Source organism: Rhineura floridana, chromosome 2 (assembly GCF_030035675.1).
Source record: "Rhineura floridana isolate rRhiFlo1 chromosome 2, rRhiFlo1.hap2, whole genome shotgun sequence".
Taxonomy (NCBI): domain Eukaryota; kingdom Metazoa; phylum Chordata; class Lepidosauria; order Squamata; family Rhineuridae; genus Rhineura; species Rhineura floridana.
The window spans coordinates 125,985,591-126,004,257 of NC_084481.1; the positions used below are offsets into that span (position 1 = coordinate 125,985,591).

The 18,667-nt window shown below is 46.3% G+C and overlaps 1 protein-coding gene across 10 annotated transcripts in view; it reads left to right on the forward strand.

Moving 5' to 3' along the window:
• Window positions 1-18,667, forward strand: part of FAR1 (fatty acyl-CoA reductase 1) — a 127,771-nt gene that overhangs the window by 40,645 nt on the left and 68,459 nt on the right. For 2 of the 10 annotated variants that reach the window (XM_061610477.1, XM_061610481.1), the window contains exon 1: window positions 13,037-13,172. The exons of 2 other annotated variants lie outside the window; for them this stretch is intronic. The gene's annotated coding sequence lies outside the window, so the exon portion shown is untranslated. 6 more of the 10 variants (XM_061610475.1, XM_061610480.1, XM_061610476.1 and 3 more) reach the window with 5 other exon arrangements.

An 18,667-nucleotide genomic window follows, 5' to 3' on the forward strand; every position in this document is an offset into this window, starting at 1 on the left:
GCTGCAGGCACAAGCACACTCTCTGTACTACTGGGGAAGGCTTTGGGATGGAATCCATAGTTAGCAAAGAAGGGTGTTTGCCCAGTGCTGGTATGCAAGGAATTATTATAGGAAAACTCTGCGAAATGCAAATAGGAAACCCAGTCATTCTGTTGGTAGGAAACATAACAGCGTAAGTACCTCTCTAAAACAGCGTTCAGTCTCTCTGTCTGCCCGTCCGTCTGGGGGTGATGAGCCGAAGAAAGTTTTAACTCCATCTGCAACTTTTTCCAAACTGCCCTCCAAAACTTAGCTGTGAATTGAGTTCCCCGATCCGAGACTAAGCTATTTGGCAAACCATGCAGCCGGTAGATTTCCTTTATGAACAGCTTGGCTGTCTCTTTGGCCTCTAAGGCCCCTGGGCAAGGGAGGAAATGTGCCATCTTTGTCAGGGAGTCCACGACGACTAATATGGCCGTCATTCTTTGTGACTTCGGTAAATCAGTTATAAAATCCATGGATAGATCCTTCCAGGGTTCGTTCGGAATAGGGAGGGGCTCCAGCAGTCCTGGTGGTCTTCCCGTGTCTGTTTTTGCCCGCATACAAACAGAACAGGATTTTACATAGTTCTCAATGTCTCTGTGCATTTGGGGCCACCAAAAGTCCTTGGCTACATTCTGAATGGTCTTAAAGATGCCAAAGTGCCCAGCTGTGATAGACTCATGACATTGACGCAAGATTCTGAGTCTTAGACCCCCCTTTGGCACATATCTGGCGGCTTTAAACCACAACAGTCCATCTTTCCAATGGAAGTTTACTTCTGGGTCCTGGCTCTGTTCCATCTCCTGAATATACTGTTGCATGCATGGATCCTCCTTTTGAGCCATTCTGAGCTCTTCTTCCCAAGAAGGCTGACATGATCCCAACATCAGCTTCTCTGGCGGAACAACGTACTGGGGTTGGTTGTCAATTTCACCTCCTTTGTATTGCGGTTGCCTGGATAGATCATCTGCTCTCTGGTTTTTGGCATGGGCATGGTAAGTAATCTTGAAGTTAAACCTGGTAAAGAACTGTGACCAGCGTATCTGTCTCTGGTTCAGCTTTCGGGTCGTCTGTAGGCTCTCCAGGTTCTTGTGGTCTGAACGCACTTCTATCTGATGCTGAGCTCCCTCCAAATACTGTCTCCAATTCTCAAAAGAATCCTTGATGACTAGTAACTCCTTTTCCCAAACTGTGTAATTCCTTTCAGCATCCTTTAGTTTTCTGGAAAAATACGCGCAGGGGTGTAGCTCTGTTCCTTCCCCATTCAGCTGCAAGAGAACCCCCCCAATGGCAAAATCCGAAGCATCTGCTTCCACGACGAAAGGACGGGTAGGGTCGGCAAAACGCAAAATGGGCTCAGAGAAAAACTTTCCCTTCAACTCTTCGAAGGCGCTTGCAGCGTCCTCTGTCCATTGAAATTTCCTTTTTTCCCCTTAAACAGTCAGTGAGAGGGGCCGTTAATTTGGAAAAGCCTGGAATGAACTTTCTGTAGTAGTTGGCAAATCCCAGAAAACGTTGTACATCCTTTTTAGTGGCCGGTTGCTCCCAATCCAATATACAACTCACTTTTTCTGGGTCCATTTCCACTCCTTCCGCTGAGATGCGATATCCAAGAAAGTCCAAAGACGATAGGTCAAACCCACATTTCTCTAACTTAGCATACAAATGGTTCTCTCTCAGTCTTCCCAACACAGTTTTCACATGCTGATCATGGTCTTCTTGGTTCTTTGAAAACACCAGAATATCATCTAAATAACAAATTACATACTTGTCCAGGAGGTCTCTAAACACTTCGTTCATGAACTTTTGAAACACGCCAGGGCTTCCACAAAGTCCGAATGGCATTACCAAATATTCAAATTGACCATAGGAGGTCAGAAATCCTGTCTTCCATTCATGTCCCTCCTTCATTCTGATCAGATTGTATGCTCCTCTTAAGTCATTTCGTGAAAAATTTTTGCAGAGCGCAGTCGGTCTAACAACTCCAAAATCAGGGGCAGCGGATAGCTGTTAGGAATAGTGATTTGATTTAAGGCACGGTAGTCTTTACAGGGTCTGAGCTCCCCCCCTTTCTTCTTCACGAACAACAGGGGCGCTCCAGCGGGGGACTGTGAGGGACGTATAAATCCTCGCTTCAGGTTTTTCTCCAGAAATTCCCTCAGTGCCTCTCTCTCTTTCTCTGTGAGAGAGTAAATTCTTCCCGATGGAATGCTCGCTCCTGGCACTAAATCAATTGCACAGTCATAAGAACAGTGGGGGGGGTAAGATCTCTGCCTCTTTTTCATCAAATACATCTTTAAATTCCACATACTTCGAGGGAAGGGTCACTTGCTTGACTTCCTGCACTGCCCCTGCCAGCGTGTTGATGGTTCCTTCTGGCTGACAGTTTTCCTGGCAGTACTGAGAAGTAAACCACACCACCGCGTCCTTCCACGCTATCTTTGGGTCATCCTTGACTAACCAGGGCATTCCCAGGATCACATCAAAGTTCGAGAGGTCTGACACATACAGCGAAATGAACTCTTCGTGCCCCGGGATTTGTAGTTTCAGTTCCTCCGTGGCTTGCGTTACCCCTCCTGATTTCAAGGGTCTCCCATCTATGGTCTCTACCGACAAGGGGGTGTCCAATTTCCATTGGGAAATTCCATAACGCTTTGCTAGCTCTGCATCAATAAAATTTGTGGTTGCTCCACTGTCAATTAACGCTGTGGAGTTAAACATTTATAACATCCTTTGCGAGTTATAATCCGAATTGGTAGCACCAAGACTCCTTTTGAAGGAGATTTTGCCACCGGAGGCCCTTTGTACAATGCGGCCCCCAGTCCACCGGCCTGTACGTGGACTGGGTTCGTTAGTTTCCCAGCGGCTCTGTTTTGCCCCCTTTCAGTCTGCAATCCCTAGCCACGTGGCCCGGCTTTGAACAATAGAAGCATAAACGTTCTCGACGGCGCCTCTCCTTTTCTTCTTCCGACAGCTTCGGCCTAGCCCCCCCCTGTCCTTCGGTCGTGTTGCCTGATGTTCCTGGGGTTGAAAGGGTCTTGCTACGAGATGCTGAAACTGAGTATCTCTGGATCTCCTGTTTCTTTTCCAGGTGCCTTCCTTCCAACCGGTGATCGATCTGCAGGCACAGCCTAATCAGTCCAGGCAGACTATTTGGGGGGGGGTAGTTTTAGCCAAGTCATCCAAGATTTCAGAACTCAGTCCACTCCTATACATAAACATCAAGGCTGCATCATTATAACCAGTTTCCTGGGACAGGATTTTAAAGGTGTTAGTGTACTCTGACACGTTTCCTTTCCCTTGCTTCAAGGCGCCCAACTGCCTAGCCACTGTCTCAGCCCTTTGAGGGTCCTGGAACATCTCAGTCATGGCTCACATAAATTCTCTATATCTTCCCAGAAGGCCATCCTTTCTAACCAGGTACGGAGTTACCCATTTGGCAGCTTCTCCTTCCAAGAGACTGATCACAAAGGCCACTTTGGCCACATCACTAGGAAACTCTGCATTCCTGATGTCCAAATACAATTCACATTGAGCCACGAAAGTAGAGAGCTGCTCACTCTGTCCCGCATATTTTGGTGGTAATCCTATAGGAATCTTCACCACAGTGGCCGGAGGGGCTGTTCGCATCTGATCGATCGTGGTTTTCAAGGTCTGATTGTCAGTCTTTAATGTCCTGACAGCCGCTAACAAGGTTTGAACATCTGCCTGTAGATCCGCCACATTAGTTCTCAGTTGTCTCACTTCCTCTGTCTCAGAAGTGGGATTTGTTCCCCCTGCTCCCTTCTCCATCTTGTCACGTTCAAGTGGTGAGAGCGTTGAGGGTGAAGTAGGTGGTTCTGTCAATCTGTCGTGTCCAGGACTGGACTTAGGAACCAGACCAGTTGGTGAAAGCGATTCAGTCTTTATTAAAGTAATATCCAAACAGAAGCTACGCCTTCTCATGAAGCAACACAATAACACGTGTCCAGCGACATGCAAGAGAGTTGACAGAACAAGGAATCCCTGCTCCCCTTGACTCTTATAAAGGGGGCTTTCTGGCACGAATTCTCTCACTCCGCCTCAAGGTGCTCTCTTCCACACCCCTCCTCTCTCTCCCCCTTGCTCTTTTTTGTTTTCTCCGGGTTCGTGGTGAAGGGGGAGGCGCTGCCCCCTCCTCTTCTGAGGATTCTACCTCTGGTATTGGAGAAAGAGGGGGGTGGACGCCATGCCCATCAGGCGGGCTTTTCTCTGGCTGAGGAGGGAGTTGAATTCCCCCTCCTTCCGTTTCTAACTGCTCTGACCTGGGAAGGGGGGTGAGCGTGGGAAGTTCCTGGGAAGAGTCTGTGTCTGTATCTGTGTCGGCTAGAGCTTCAAGGTCTTTACTGCTGGGCAACACTAACTCTGGGATTCCTCCCCCCTCCTCTGGTTCTTCTTCACACAACTCTGGGAAAATGATCTCCTCCCCCTCCTCATCCTCTGAAGTGCCAGGACCCCAATCCTGCATCCTGACATCCCCTCCCCTCCTCCGTCTTCCTCCTCCCTTGCCCACTCCAGCCCTCCCTCCCTCCCCACCTGGTCAGTTTTACCTATCCTAAGCATGATTGCACGGGAGTAAATCGCACTGAAGTCAATAAACATGCAAATGATCAAACCTGTCCTCCACCCCTCCCCCTCCTTCCAGCTCCCCTCCCCCTCCTCCCCCTTCCCTCCCCTCCCTCCCCTCCCTCCCCCTTCCCTCCCCATCCTCTGTGGTCCATTTCACCTATCCTAAGCATGATTGCAGGGGAGCAAATCCCATTGAACTTAATAAACATGCAAATGATCAATCCATTCTCAGCAAACTTGCACAGGACAGGATCCCATTTCTTACCTCCCGGATTAAAAAGCAGGGAAATTCGCTAATAGGCAAAAAAACTTACGGTTTAAGAATGTACCTATAGCCCACAGATATTTCTATCAAACTTTAAAAAGCAGGGAAATTGGGCAGCTATAGTGAATGCACCAGGGGAGCAGGAGACCTGAACTCCTCTCTGAGATATTGTACTGCCCTACAAATTGGTCAAAATGCAAACACCATTTGGGTTGGTCTTTCACAGTCCAATCCACTTCGTGTGTAGCTTGGAAGAATTTGGTAACATGTGCCTCTGAGCTCTGGTGGCAACACCTGCAATCAGCCCAAATAACAGAAACAAGACATGTGCTGTTCTGATCTTGTTTTAGCAGGGAGGAAGCAACATTATTAAGACAGTTGATACAGTTCAGATGGTCACTTTGAATATGTCTGATTTCCTTTGCAATTTTAGTGAAGTTTCCTATAGGAAATCATTTTCTTTTGTTTCTATTTCTGTGAATATGTGAAGTACAGCAACATTTTCCAAAATTTACACTAAAAAATCTCCAAACATAATTGTGGAATAAGGGCACTGACTTCTGCAGAATAGTCTCCAGTGGACCTCAGGAGTGTCTCAATTTGTACAAGATAAAACAGTGGGAGGTGAAATATATTCTAGAAAAATGGTAGGTGTGCTCTATGTTTTTAATTGACCGTGCCCACCTTGCCTTAAATGAAATGGTTTAAACATAGCAGGCTGAAAACATGCATCCTCTTCTTTCCAACAGCTAGAGTCATTGCTGAAGCAGCAACATATTGGAATCAGTCTGATTTGACATCAAACTGCAGTTTCAGATTCAACTGTTAATGGACCCAAAATAGAAATAGAACATAACCTCCAATTTGAAACACAAAAGGCTCTCTTCACCATCATATGACACTGACCAATAAAAAGGCTTTGAAATTAATAAAAATAAATTTGACACAGATTTCTGGGATGAACAGTGAGGGAAATAAAATTTTCTAGTTCACATTCTGTGTAGAAACATTAGTAACACAGGAAAGAAGCAACGTAAGAAGAACACCAACAAACATAGAAAAATATAATTCTCTATCTTTGGAGATGGCAGGTGTTGCCACCACTCACCATATGCTCAGAGGCACATGTTACCAAATTCTTCCAAGCTACACAGGAAGTGGATTGGACTGTGAAAGACCAACCCAAATGGTGTTTGCATTTTGACCAATTTGTAGGGCAGTACAATATCTCAGAGAGGAGTTCAGGTCTCCTGCTCCCCTGGTGCATTCACTATAGTTGCCCAATTTCCCTGCTTTTTAAAGTTTGATAGAAATAGCTGTGGGCTATAGGTACATTCTTAAACTGCAAGGTTTTTTGCCTATTAGTAAATGTGTATCTAGCTCAGACTGGCACTCCAGTTTAACTGTTAGGCCCCTGCCATTTGAAAGCAGCCAGTAGTTTGAATGGTGTCCATCAGTGATTTACAGAGGATAATTGCAGCAAAATTATGATTCACAAGCTTGAAGCAGGTATTTGAAGGAAGTTGCTTTCACTTTACTGCAAGGGTGGGGAACTTTTTTCAGGCCAAGGGCCAAATTCCCTCTCAGCAAACTTTCCAGGGGCCACATGTCAGTGGTGGGCAAGGGCAAAAGGCTTGCTTGCTTGCTCTTCTGGGTTGCTGTCACAGGACTTTGGTAAGTGCTGCAAAGACTGGGACCCCCTGCCTGAACCAGAATCCAGAGAGAGGCTGCAGTGAATCTTGCAGCCTCTTTCATCAGCTCCTGGCTGGGTCAGCAGGCATAAAAGTCCAGCTGTCCTTGGGTAGCAGGTCTGCCACCGCTGGTGTCACCACCGAAGGGGAGACACCAAAGGGGCTCATCCCTGGGACTCCTTAGTCCCAAGGGTGATGGCGCTACCCCCTCCTATTTTTTTAAAAAAACAATCTAGAGGAGATTGGTAGTGGGAAGGGCGTAAGGCACATATGTAGATCCTGTGCAGAATGAGAGCCTGTGCAGTAAACTGGATGATAGGAGAAAGTCACCAGATGTCTTCAGAGTGAGAGTCTGCAAATGGCAGAAAGCTTGCCCTCCCTGGGTGTGAGACATGGGGGAGTAGATGTACCCTGTGTGAAAGATATTTAGTGGGTCTGACTGTTCTCAATTCATTCAGAGGCCTACTGGGATAACTGGTTCAGGTAGGTTTTGTAGATGGGCTCTTGTTGTGTCCATATCTGGTGTGTAGGAGTCTTAGTTAGGAAGGACATGGGTAATGCCATACCCCAATTTCAGTGATCATGGGTAGAAGGAGGAATAGCCATGGGGAGGTAGTGAGCTACCATAGAAGATGAAGGCAAGGCTATCTATGCCTTGTTCCTCACTCCCACTCCTCCCATGAATGGGTTCCTCGTTGCTTATCTGCTATGCTACTGGCCTGTGTGTATTGTTAGTTAACGCCAGATTTGATCATGGATGAGGGTGCCAATTTGATATGACTTGGGTGGGTGAGCTGGCAGAAGTTGATCTGACCCAGCTTTGCCCACCTGGTGCTACGCCAGCTCAGGCTTCAGGGATGGGGGGGAGGGGTTGCTGTGGTTTGCAGAACTTCCATCTCTGTCACCAGGAAACCACTCTGTCTTGCAGCTGGCTGTGAGGGCCTGCACCTGGTGTTGGGCCAAGGAGACAGTAAACTAGGGTTGCTACTTATGTACCATCCACCCTGCTGCCCAATCGCTTCTCTGAGTAAGCTGGCGGAGGCCGTCTCGGCTGTGGTATTGGAGATAATCCTGGGTGATTTCATTGTTCATGCTGAGGCTGCCTCTAGTGTTCCGGCTTGGAACTTCATGGCCTCCATGACAACCATGGGGCTGTCTCAAGTTGTCACTGGTCCAATGCATAGGGCATGGCACACCCGCGACTCGGTTTTTGCTCCAGATGGAGGAAGGGGTAGACTGGAGATTGTGGGGTGGATGTCACCCCACTGTCATGGTTAGACTCCTTCCTGATGAAGTTTAGACTTATGGTTCCGATCCTCCCCTGTAGAGGCAGTGGACAGTTTAAGATGGTCCGCACCCAAGACTAATGGAATCCACTGGATTCCTAAATGCCCTGGGAGAGTTCCCAGTAGATAGAGCAGGTGACCCTGTTGTTACCCAGTTGTATTTCTCTGAAACATCTGAATTGGGAGAGGCTGTGCAAGCCCTGGACCGGTGCCTGGACTCAGTGGTGGGCTGGATGAGAGTCAATAAATTGAGACTGAATCCTAGCAAGATGGAGGCGTGTGGGTTGGTGGTTCCTGAGTTCAGATAACTGGTCAGTTGCCTGCTTTGGATGGAGCTGTACTCCCTCTGAAAGAGCAGGTCCATAGTCTGGGGGTGCTCCTGGATCCATCTTTGTCACTAAAGGCCCAGATGACTTCAGTGCATCACTTTCCACCATGAAAGGCTGCTGGGGGGTCGGCATGCTGGAGTACTGGTTCTGAGGTGAAAATCTGCTTCAGCCCTTTGAACGCTTGTTGTGCAGAGTCAGTCCAATGAAAGGGTCCTGAACCCTTTATACAGTCAGTAAGGGGGGCTGTCTTGTTGGAAAAGGCAGTGATGAAACAGTCGTCGTAGTAGTTAGCAAACCCCAAGGGTTTTTTTTTGCCTATTAGTGAATTTCTCTGCTTTTTAATCCAGGAGATAAGAAATGGGATCCTGTGCAAGTGTGCTGAGAATGGATTAATCATTTGCATGCTTATTGAGTTCAGTGGGATTTACTCCCCTGCAATCATGCTTAGGATATGAGAAACTGACCACAGGGGCAGCGATGTCACTAGGGTTGGTGTCACCCGGTGTGGTAACTCATGGTGTCACCCCCATGACCTCCCGTACCTGACCTAGGGTGCCTGGGGTGGGGCGGCTCTGGGCTAGGGTTGCCATATTCCAGTTCCACAAATCCGGCAGGCTAATTTGCATGTTTTTATGTATATCTCGAGAACTGGACCACCTAGAAACTTTTTTTATTTTTTAAAATTAAAGCTGAGAATCCGGGCCAGCTAAGGAGCTAAACAGGCGCCGGGTGGCATGCAAAGAATCCGGGTAAAACCCGGCTAACCGGGCAATATGGCAACCCTACTCTGGGTGACACCCTCCTCTCATGGTGTCACCCTGGTGCGGTCTGCACTCCCCGCACCCGGCTAGTGATGCCGCTGCACAGGGGATGGGAGGAGGGGGGTGGAAGCAGGCAGGAGGGGGAGGGGAGGAGGACAGGTTTGATCATTTGCATGTTTATTGAATTCAGTGGGATTCACTCCTGTGCAATCATGCTTAGGATAGGTAAAACTGACCGGGGGGAGGGAGGGCTGGAGTGGGCAAAAAAGAAGGAAGAGGGGAGGGGAGGAGGAAGGGAGAGGAGAGGGGAAGGAGGGGAAAGGCAAGTCTGATCATATGCATGCTTACTGAGTTCAATGGGATTTACTCCTATGCAATCATGGTTAGGATAGGTAAAACTGACGATGGGAGAGAGGGATGGAGTAGATTGGGGGGGCAAAGGAAGGGCAGGCTTGATCATTTGCATGCTTGTAGAGTCCAATGGTATTTACTTGTGCAATCATGCTTAAGATAGGTAAAACTTGGAGAGGAGGAAGGGGAGGGGAGGAGGGGGAAGGGGAAGCAGGGGATTGGAAGGGGATGGGGATGGAGGGGCAAAGGAAGGGGGAGGGGAGGGGCAAGAGGGGGATAGGAGGAAGGAGGAGGGTGGGTTTGATCATTTGCATACTTTTTTAGTTCAATGGGATTTATTTCTGTGCAATCATGTCTGAAAATGGAAATGGACTGCCTTCAAGTTGATCCCGACTTATGGCAACTTTATGAATAGGGTTTCATGGTAAACAGTATTCAGAGGTGGTTTTACCATTGCTTTCCTCTGAGGCTGAGAGGCAGTGACTGGCCCAAAGTCACCCAGTGATCTTTATGTCTGTGTGGAGATTTGAACCCTGGTCTCTCAGGTCATAGTCCAACACTGACCCGGGGGAGGGTCAGGGTGGGTAGAAGGAGGGGAGGAGATTGGGTGGATGGGCACTGGGCAGAGGGGAAGCCCCTTTCCTTTCCAAAAGGAAAACACTGTGAACAGTATCATTGCTTTTCCGCGTTTCCCTCACCTTTTTATTCTACAGCAGGCACATGTAACCTCCCACCCAAATTTAAATGAAAGCTGTCCCTGGCCACATCCACACCAGGCCTTTATTTCACTTTGGACAGCCATGGCTTCTCTCAAAGAATCCTAGGAAGTGTAGTTAATGAAGGGTGCTGAGAGTTGCTAGGAGATGCCCTGTTCCCCTCATAGACCTTCAATGAGAGTGGCTGACTATTAAACCAGTCTGGCCACTGGAGCTCTGTCAGTGGAATAGGAGTCTCTTCTCAGCACCCTTCACAAACTACACTTCCCAGGATTCTTTGGGGGAAGCCATGACTATCTCAAGTGAAATCAAAGTCTGGTGTGGGTGTGTCCCCAATTAGGCAAGCCAAGCAGCTGCAAGTCTGGCTTTTAGTACACTGACAGTTGGTTCTTACTGAGCATGCCCAACGTTATCATAGCGTGCCAGCCAAAATTCTTAAATTAATTAAAAACCAGTCAGGCATTTTTTTTTACCTTTAAACTGCAGAAGATGAAGGTGAGAGTATGGGGCAAGGTCAGTAATAGGATTACAGGTACTCTGTGAACATGGTTGATTTTTAATGAATTTCAACAGATTATGAGAACTCTGACAAAAAAAGTCCACAAGGGGTCTGGGTTTTTTCCCTCCTTTTTATGACTTTGAACTCTCTATTCTCTCTGACTGTTTTGTGTATCGCCATGAAAATTGACAGGGTTGTTAAGCAAGCGTATCTGAGTTCAGGACTCTAAGTTTTGTAAGGTTTTGTTTTGAAATGAGCTATGGGAAGCATCAGAATAGCATGGGGGGTATTTTCAATTTAACATTGTGGAATGTGAAAAGTCCACACTGGCTATAGTATACAGCCACTCTCATGGCTGTATAATTAGGGAATTATTAAGAAATAAGCCCTATCTATAAGAGTAGCAGTAATGCTGATGATTTGGGGTGGTTCACATGGGAGCTGAACCTCAGATTAAAGATGCAGCTTTTTCCATCACGATTGATTTGGAAGGTTCACACACTTCCTACCTTCTAATCTGCTGTTTTGCATTCACACTAGTTCACTTTCATCTGGAAAGGTTTAGTCTCTGTGTTTACTTGTGGCCTTGCCCTCAATTGTACATGTTTATTCCCTCCAGAGTATCCATACTGCTAAGTGAGGAGGGTTTTTTTTTTGACAATTGCACGCTGAAGCGCGTGGGGGATGCAATTGACATGAAAAACTATTTTCTATGACTTTCCTTTCCTCCTGATATATAGTAACCCCCCCCCTTTTTAAATTAAGTATGTATGAAGCATTTTTTATAGTGGGAGACAGTGTGTGTGTGTGCACACCTTTTGTCACATCGCCAGTAATTGGTGGATAAAATGATCTTGCTTTGCAAGAGTTGCAGGATCGCTGGTCCAGGGATAGGGAATGTTGCGGTTTTGGGGAGATGTGGAGATGGCTCAGGCTACCCCGGAGTTGCTCCTTTCCCCCTTCCGCTGGGGTGGCATGCATCAAACTGGAAGGGAAAAGCAGCACCTCATGGTCTGAAGAAACGCTCGCACAGTGCGGATTATTTTCTAAGGGACAGTTGCTCCACATGGAGCCAGAACTTGCCTTTCTCTTTTGCCATGTAAGGTCAATGATTCCCCCCCTCCTCCTGTTCTGCCCACTCTCTCTCCCCTCCTCTGGGAAAAGGACGGGTGATGGGGAGGCACTCAGCATGGGTTATGCATGTGTGCATGCTTGTGTGCAGATGCCAAAGTTGTTAGCCTGGGTCATAAAAGTGATTGCAGCAGAATTTGTTATGCACTCTGGGCTGCCCCGTTTCTATCGTGCCAGGGCATTGCCACCGCCACTGCTACACATTTTGCAGCCCAACATTCCCTTCCTTCCTGCAGATCCGCGGTGCTGCTTTGCTTTTGCAACGCCCGAGGGAGCTTGGGTGGAAAGAGTTTGAACCATGCCGAAGTTTAAAAGAAGGAAGAAAGAACAGGTGTGAAGAAAGGCATTTTCACTTCTCTGCCACCATGTAAAGTACTTCTTTACTCAGCACATAGTTAAACTATGGAATTTGCTCCCACAAGACACAGTAACGGCCACCAGCTTGGATGGCTTTAAAAGGAGATTAGACAAATTCATGGAGAACAGGGCTATCAATGGCTACTAGCCATGATGGCTGTGCTCTGCCACCCTAGTCAGAGGCAGTATGTTTCTGAAAACCAGTTGCCGGAAGCCTCAGGAAAGGAGAGTGTTCTCACACTCGGGTCCTGCTTGCGGGCTTCCCCCAGGCACCTGGTTGGCCACTGTGAGAACAGGATGCTGGACTAGATGGGCCACTGGCCTGATCCAGCAGGCTCTTCTTATGTTCTTAGATTGGTTTAATGTGGATTTAAAAGGGAAAACTGCATCCTACCTTCTTTTTGCCAGCACCATCATGTGAACCATGTGAATTTAACGAGGATGCAAGTACCGTAGCACCAGACTCACACTAAACCTCTATGTGAACCAGCCTTTGGTTAGTACAAAGTCATTGTATCCAACAGACGAGTTTGTGAAAAGGCAATTCCCCGACTCCTCCTCACTGCTCCAGACCTCTCCCCCCCCTCAGGAAATATTTGGGATGTGGGGTGGAGAGGGGGCTACAGCGGGAGGAGGTATCCAGGAAAATATGGCAGAAGCAGCCTCCCACTCCACATTCCACGCCTTTGCCGAGGGTTCCCCGTCTTTCGGGCGAGGCTTTTCAGGCAGGCAGCGGGAGAATCCTTTCCACTAACTTCTCTCTCGGCCGGGAACACTGGATACAAGCAACCCGTGGAAATCTACGTGCAGCTAATGGAAAACAGCAGTCCAACGCACAGTGTTCCTTACTTGACTAGAAATTACCAGCGGCAACAGCCGCCTGACGCCACTCATTTCCTCTACCTCTATTGGTCAAGCTCGCTTCGCAACTGAGAGGCAACCAAGTCCCTCCCCTCTATCAATGGAGATAAGGGACAGGGCCTCCGCGACCATTGACCAATCAGAAGCAGCTTGCGTGCTGGAGAGTGGCGTGCGTCGGATCCTATGGCGGTGTTGCCGTCATATGTTGCGTGACCACCAATAGCAGGCTCTGCCCTCCTTTCCTCAAGGATCGCTGTTGGGCATAGCGGTGGTAGCGGTAGCCGCCGCCCCCGCCACCACCGTCTGAAGGCAGCACAGTAAGCGGCTTCATTGAGGGAGGTTTCTGAGAGGGCGGGGCTTTCCACCAAAAGGAAGGAAGGAAGGAGGGGGAGGTCATCGTCAGCTTGAACCGGCAGCAGCCACCACTGGCACCGCTAAAGGAGCAGGCACAACCGTCTTGCGCGCGACAGGACCGAGGTGTTGGAGGAGGGGCGGGCAAAGAAAAGAAGGAGGCCGCCGGGCGCAGAACCACAGTGATACGGTACTGACAAGGACGGCCGTTGGCCGAGGGTCGGGAGCACGAAGCTCCGCGGGGGGAAGGGAAGAGAAACGCGAGCAGGTTTTCGACGGGAGGCCCGTGGTGTGGCGCGGCTTCATTCCCTGAGGGGGAGAGGGCGGGGGGAAGCTTACCGGGCAGAGTCCCCCGTAAGAAGCAAAGACAGTGGATGATGGCGTGAGTTTGGTGGCATATACTCTACTGGTGTGACTCGAAGGCTTGGAAAAAGTTGGGGGAGAAAAATATTCTGTAGGCTCAATTTTTGAAAGGTTTTTTTTACGTGGTGGAGCGGCCTGTTATTTTTCTACTCCTCTTCCTCTTTTCTATCCTAAATAGAGAGAACCTGGGAATAAAATAATACTGAAGAAAGGGATATTTTGACGGAGCGCGCGTGCGCGCGCGTTGTCTGAACGTTCCAGCTTTCCTTTATTAAAAGGGTTTATTTGGGAATAAGGAGAAGAAACAGGAAATTGTGGTTGCTCTTAGACAGTATCTGGAGTAGCATGAGATGATTCCGTTTGTAGAGGTTAAAAGCAGACCAGAACTGTGGAGTAAGGGAAAGATGGGCAGCCTGGGTGTGAGGCTCTGACGTCGTCTTGGGGACAATTTAATACAGGTTATCTCCCTCCTCTGCTTTCCCCCTCACCCTTTCCCCAGAAGCTTGCAAAACTGTCTTTTGCCTCTGGATTGTGGATTGATGTCTTGCCCTTATGCGGTTGTATAGCTGTTATCAGCACATGTTAAGCAAGGTGCAGGAAGTCTGATGAGGCTTTCTTCTGTTTAGCACTGCCCCCCTCACAAATTTCATGGCTTACAGGCAAAATGTTTATGAAGAGGAACTTCTCTCCAACCAAAAGTATTCTTGGGTATGGAGAAATGGTTTGTAAAGGAGAGGAATGAGTCTTGCATATTATCACCTTCCTCCTGTTTCCTTAAGATTTTGATCCCTTTGGGTGGGGCTCTGTGCAGGGAATAAAAATACTGCCCTTATAGCAAATCTCCCTGCCTGGCAAGCATTATTCAAATGTAGATGAATCTGTATCCTAGTGTGGTTTCCCTGCCTTGTCATAGCTTCTTCTAAATAGTAACAACTGGCTGTAAAAAGAAAAGGTTTGACATTCCAGAAATGGGTGTATCTCTTACAGCAAAAGAGAAATAAAAATTGAGATTGACTTCAGACAACTAAACATTGTAAATGTAGATCTGCAGAACAACTTGCATTTTTGCAGTTGCAAAAATCTGAAAGAGTAGTTGAATTTTTGTAATTGGTCCAGGTATATATTTGAGCAAACTTCCTTGATATGCTCAAGGTTGCCAATTTGATATTGGAGAATTATAATGTTTTGTGTGAGTAAAAGCTCAGTCTTATGCATTTCTCCTTGGAAGTCTTACTGAGTTCAGTGGGTTTACTCCCAGGAAAATGTGTATAGGACTCCTATAAGGAATATTGAAAGTGCTTTGTTCAACATAGGGTGAGATCCCATGGGAAGTTCTGTATACAGTGCCTTGCAAAAGTAATCATACCCCTGACCGATGCTCTCATATTACTGAATTACAAATGGTACATTGTAATTTTGTTCTGTGTATTTTGTTTTGCAAAACCTGAAAGTCAAAATCAATTATTGTAAGGTGATACTGGTTTTACGTTGGGAAATGTTTATAAGAAACATAAAAAACCTGAAACATGTTGCTTGCATAAGTATTCAACCCCCACACGTTAATATTTGGTAGAGCCACCTTTAGCTGCAATAACAGCTTTATGTGTTTTGGGATAGGTATGTACCAGCTTTGCACACAATGTCGGAGGGATTTTGGCCCATTCTTCTTGGCAGATTTGCTCCATGTTGTTCAGGTTGGTGGGATGTCACTTGTGGACCACAATTTTCAAAGAGTGCCACAGATTCTCAGTGGGATTGAGATCAGGACTTTGAGTGGGCCACTGGAGTACATTCACCTTTTTGTTGTTGAGCCACTCCAATGTTGCTTTGGCCGTGTGCTTGGGATCATTGTCCTGCTGAAAAGTGAATTTCCTCCCAAGCTTCAGTTTTTTAGTAGACTGAAGCAGGTTCTCTTGCAGTATTTTGCTCCATCCACTCTTCCTTTGATTTAAACAAGATACCCAGTCCTGCTGATGAGAAATATCCCCACAGCATGATGCTGTTACCACCATACTTCACTATAGCGATGGTGTGTCTTGAGGCATGGGCAGCATTAGGTTTGTGCCACACATAGCACTTTGAGTTTTGGCCAAAAAGCTCTATCTTGGTCTCATCTGACCACAAAAGCTTTTCCCACACCGCAGCTGGGGCACTTTCTGGCAAACTCCAGATGTGCTTTCAGATGGTACTTTTTGAGTAACGGCTCCTTTCTTGCCACCCTCCCATACAGGCCAGTGTTATGCAAAGCTCTTGATAGGGTTGACTGGTGCACCATTACTCCACTTGCAGCCACTAAACTCTGTAGCTCCTTCAAAGTGATTGTTGACCTCTCTGTGACTTCTCAAGTCTCCTTCTTGTTTGAGTTTTGAATTTTGAGAGACGGCCATTTCTTGGCAGTGCCTGGGTGGTGTGATGCAGCTTCCACTTCCTGATTATTGATCCAACTGTGCTCACTGGGAAATCCAAACACTTGGATATTATTTTGTACCCTCTTCCTAATCTATGCATTTGTATTACATTATCTCTCACTTCTGTAGAATGCTCTTTGGTCTTCATTTTCCTTCAGATCCACAGCCAGACCAATGATCCTTCAACAGTGGGGTTTTTAACCTGACAATGTGACAGCAACTTTAATGGTTCACAGGTGGAGACCAGTGGTAAGGTAACTGTGTCCTCGATAGGGCAGTTTTTTTCATCTGTGTAAACGGGAGCTTCCACAGCACAGGGATTGAATACTCATGCAAGCATCATGTTTCAATTTTTTATGTTTCTTGCAAACACTTCCCAACATAAAACCAATGCCACCTTACAATAGTTGATTTTGAGTTTCAGTGTTTCAAAATAAAATATCGTACAGAACAAAATTACAATATACCATTTGTAAGTCGGTAATGGTGTAGTGGTTAAGGTGTTGGACTACAACCTGGGAGACCAGGGTTCGAATCCCCACACAGCCATGAAGCTGACTGGGTGACCTTGGGCCAGTCACTGCTTCTCAGCCTCATGAAAACCCTATTCATAGGGTCTCCGTAAGTAGGAATCGACTTGAAGGCAGTACATTTACATTTAATATGAGAGCATTGGTCAGGGATCTGATTACTTTTGCAAGGCACTGTATCAGGGTGTCACAGTTCAAGGGGGATGTTGACAAACTAAAACAAATTCTGAAAACAACTGCAGAACCTTTTATAAGTCCGATGAAGGAAAGGCTAAATAAATTGAGTGTGTTGATCCAAAGTCTTTGTTCAGAGCTTTTGTTATTTAAAAGGCTGTCCAAGAGGGAGAGTAGGTGATGCTTGTCTTATAGTGTATGTAAGAAACATTTCAAAATAACGGAAAGTAAGGTGAAATGCTGTGAAAAGAAGAAACTAGTTGAGTGTTGAAGAAATCAATGTTAAAATGAGGTTTTGGAAGGAGTGTACTTTAAGTCTGCTGGTTATTGTATGGGCTTTCATTTGTCAGTCAGTCTTCTTTATTCCTGACCATAGTTTCAATATTTGTCTTGTTGCCGTTTTCCAACTTATGCTATATAGTAACAAAAAAATAAGTAATTATTACAAGTATGGCTTCATAAATGTTTATTTTGGTCCCAATAAATACATCAGGAATTCGGTATCCACAATGGCTTCCTATTGTGTAAAAGACAAACAACCCAATTTTTCAGCTATTCTTAGGCTATATAACATATTTTCATAGGGACCACCATTCAAATTTGATACACATGGCAATCCCCCCTTTAATTATTACCACCTTTTTATGGATCTTTGTGTTAAAACAGATTTGTGTAAATGTATACACACACATTGACTGTTAATGTTACTTTACAAGTGATTGTGAACAAAGTTAGATGTTGCACCTATCAGTACTGTAGAGCAAATATGGAGGAACCCCTAAGTCAAAGTTGACATATTGCTAGGTTTGACAAATACTAACATTTTGAACATCATGAAAGAGAAATGACTTGAATCTGCCCTTTTCTTCAGCCCAGGGTGTAGGTCTTAAATTACTTACCAGGAAATGCTTGATTTATGTCCTTGAAAGGCAATCTTATCCCACTGAGTCTAGTGTGACTTATTCCTAAACAAGTGTATGTAAGATTGCAACCTGGGTGTTTCCAGAAGGATGTCTGTTCTTCTGTTGCAGCAAAAACAACAAAAAGTCTTATGTCATGTCAAAGACTAACAAATTTGTTATGGTGCTAGGTTAACTCCTACTCCCAGTTTTTTTAAGCAACTGAATTTGTGACACAATATTTATTGATTATATAGTTTAGAAACAATTTTAAAAGGATTACCTAAAAGTTGAACTTTGAGCTAAACAGAATTTACAAGGATGTTTCTTCTAACCCAGCGTTACCCAACCTTTTTTGACCCAGTGCCCGTTTGCAAAATCTTTTTGTGCCCAACGCCCCCCTCAGATTAAGTATATGCCAATGCTTCCTATTGTTCCCTTAAATAGAAGAAACAAATTGCAGATATAGGAGTTGTTTCTTATTTCACAGATTTCTTTTTTCTTATTTCACAAATCCTAAAAACATAAGCAAAAACTAATTAAGTCAACACTTATGACACTGGCTGCTATTGAGCGTTGGGAATCGCTGACCTAGAGACACCTGAACACATATAAGGCCTTTACCGGGAAGAAAAATCCACGTGGGGGCAAGGAAAGACCTGCTAACACAAGCAAAGCGAGCGCCGTGTCTCTTCACTGCCACAAACAGGGCACAATGATACAGACAGAATTACAACAGCCTGGGCAAATAACGCCTTGTCAGGCAGACACAGTAACGACTTCTTAGACTTAGTGCTACCAAGCCTGGGAGGAAGGCAGAGGGAGGTGCGCGAGTTGCAAGATTTGCAAGCGTCTGCAGCGGCAAGAGACTGTGTACCGCAAAAACTTCCTACTGCAAAGGCGCATGCCGCTCCTGCAGGGTCTTGCCATCTGACTGAGACCCCCTCATATGTTGATGAGTTACAGCTCTGTAGTTCTAGCCTCCAGCTTACATGTCTTGAGAAGGCGAGATGTTTCGAAAACAGCTGCAAAGCAGATAAATAAACATACTTCTCCTCCTCACCCCAACCCTCCAAAAGAACACAGC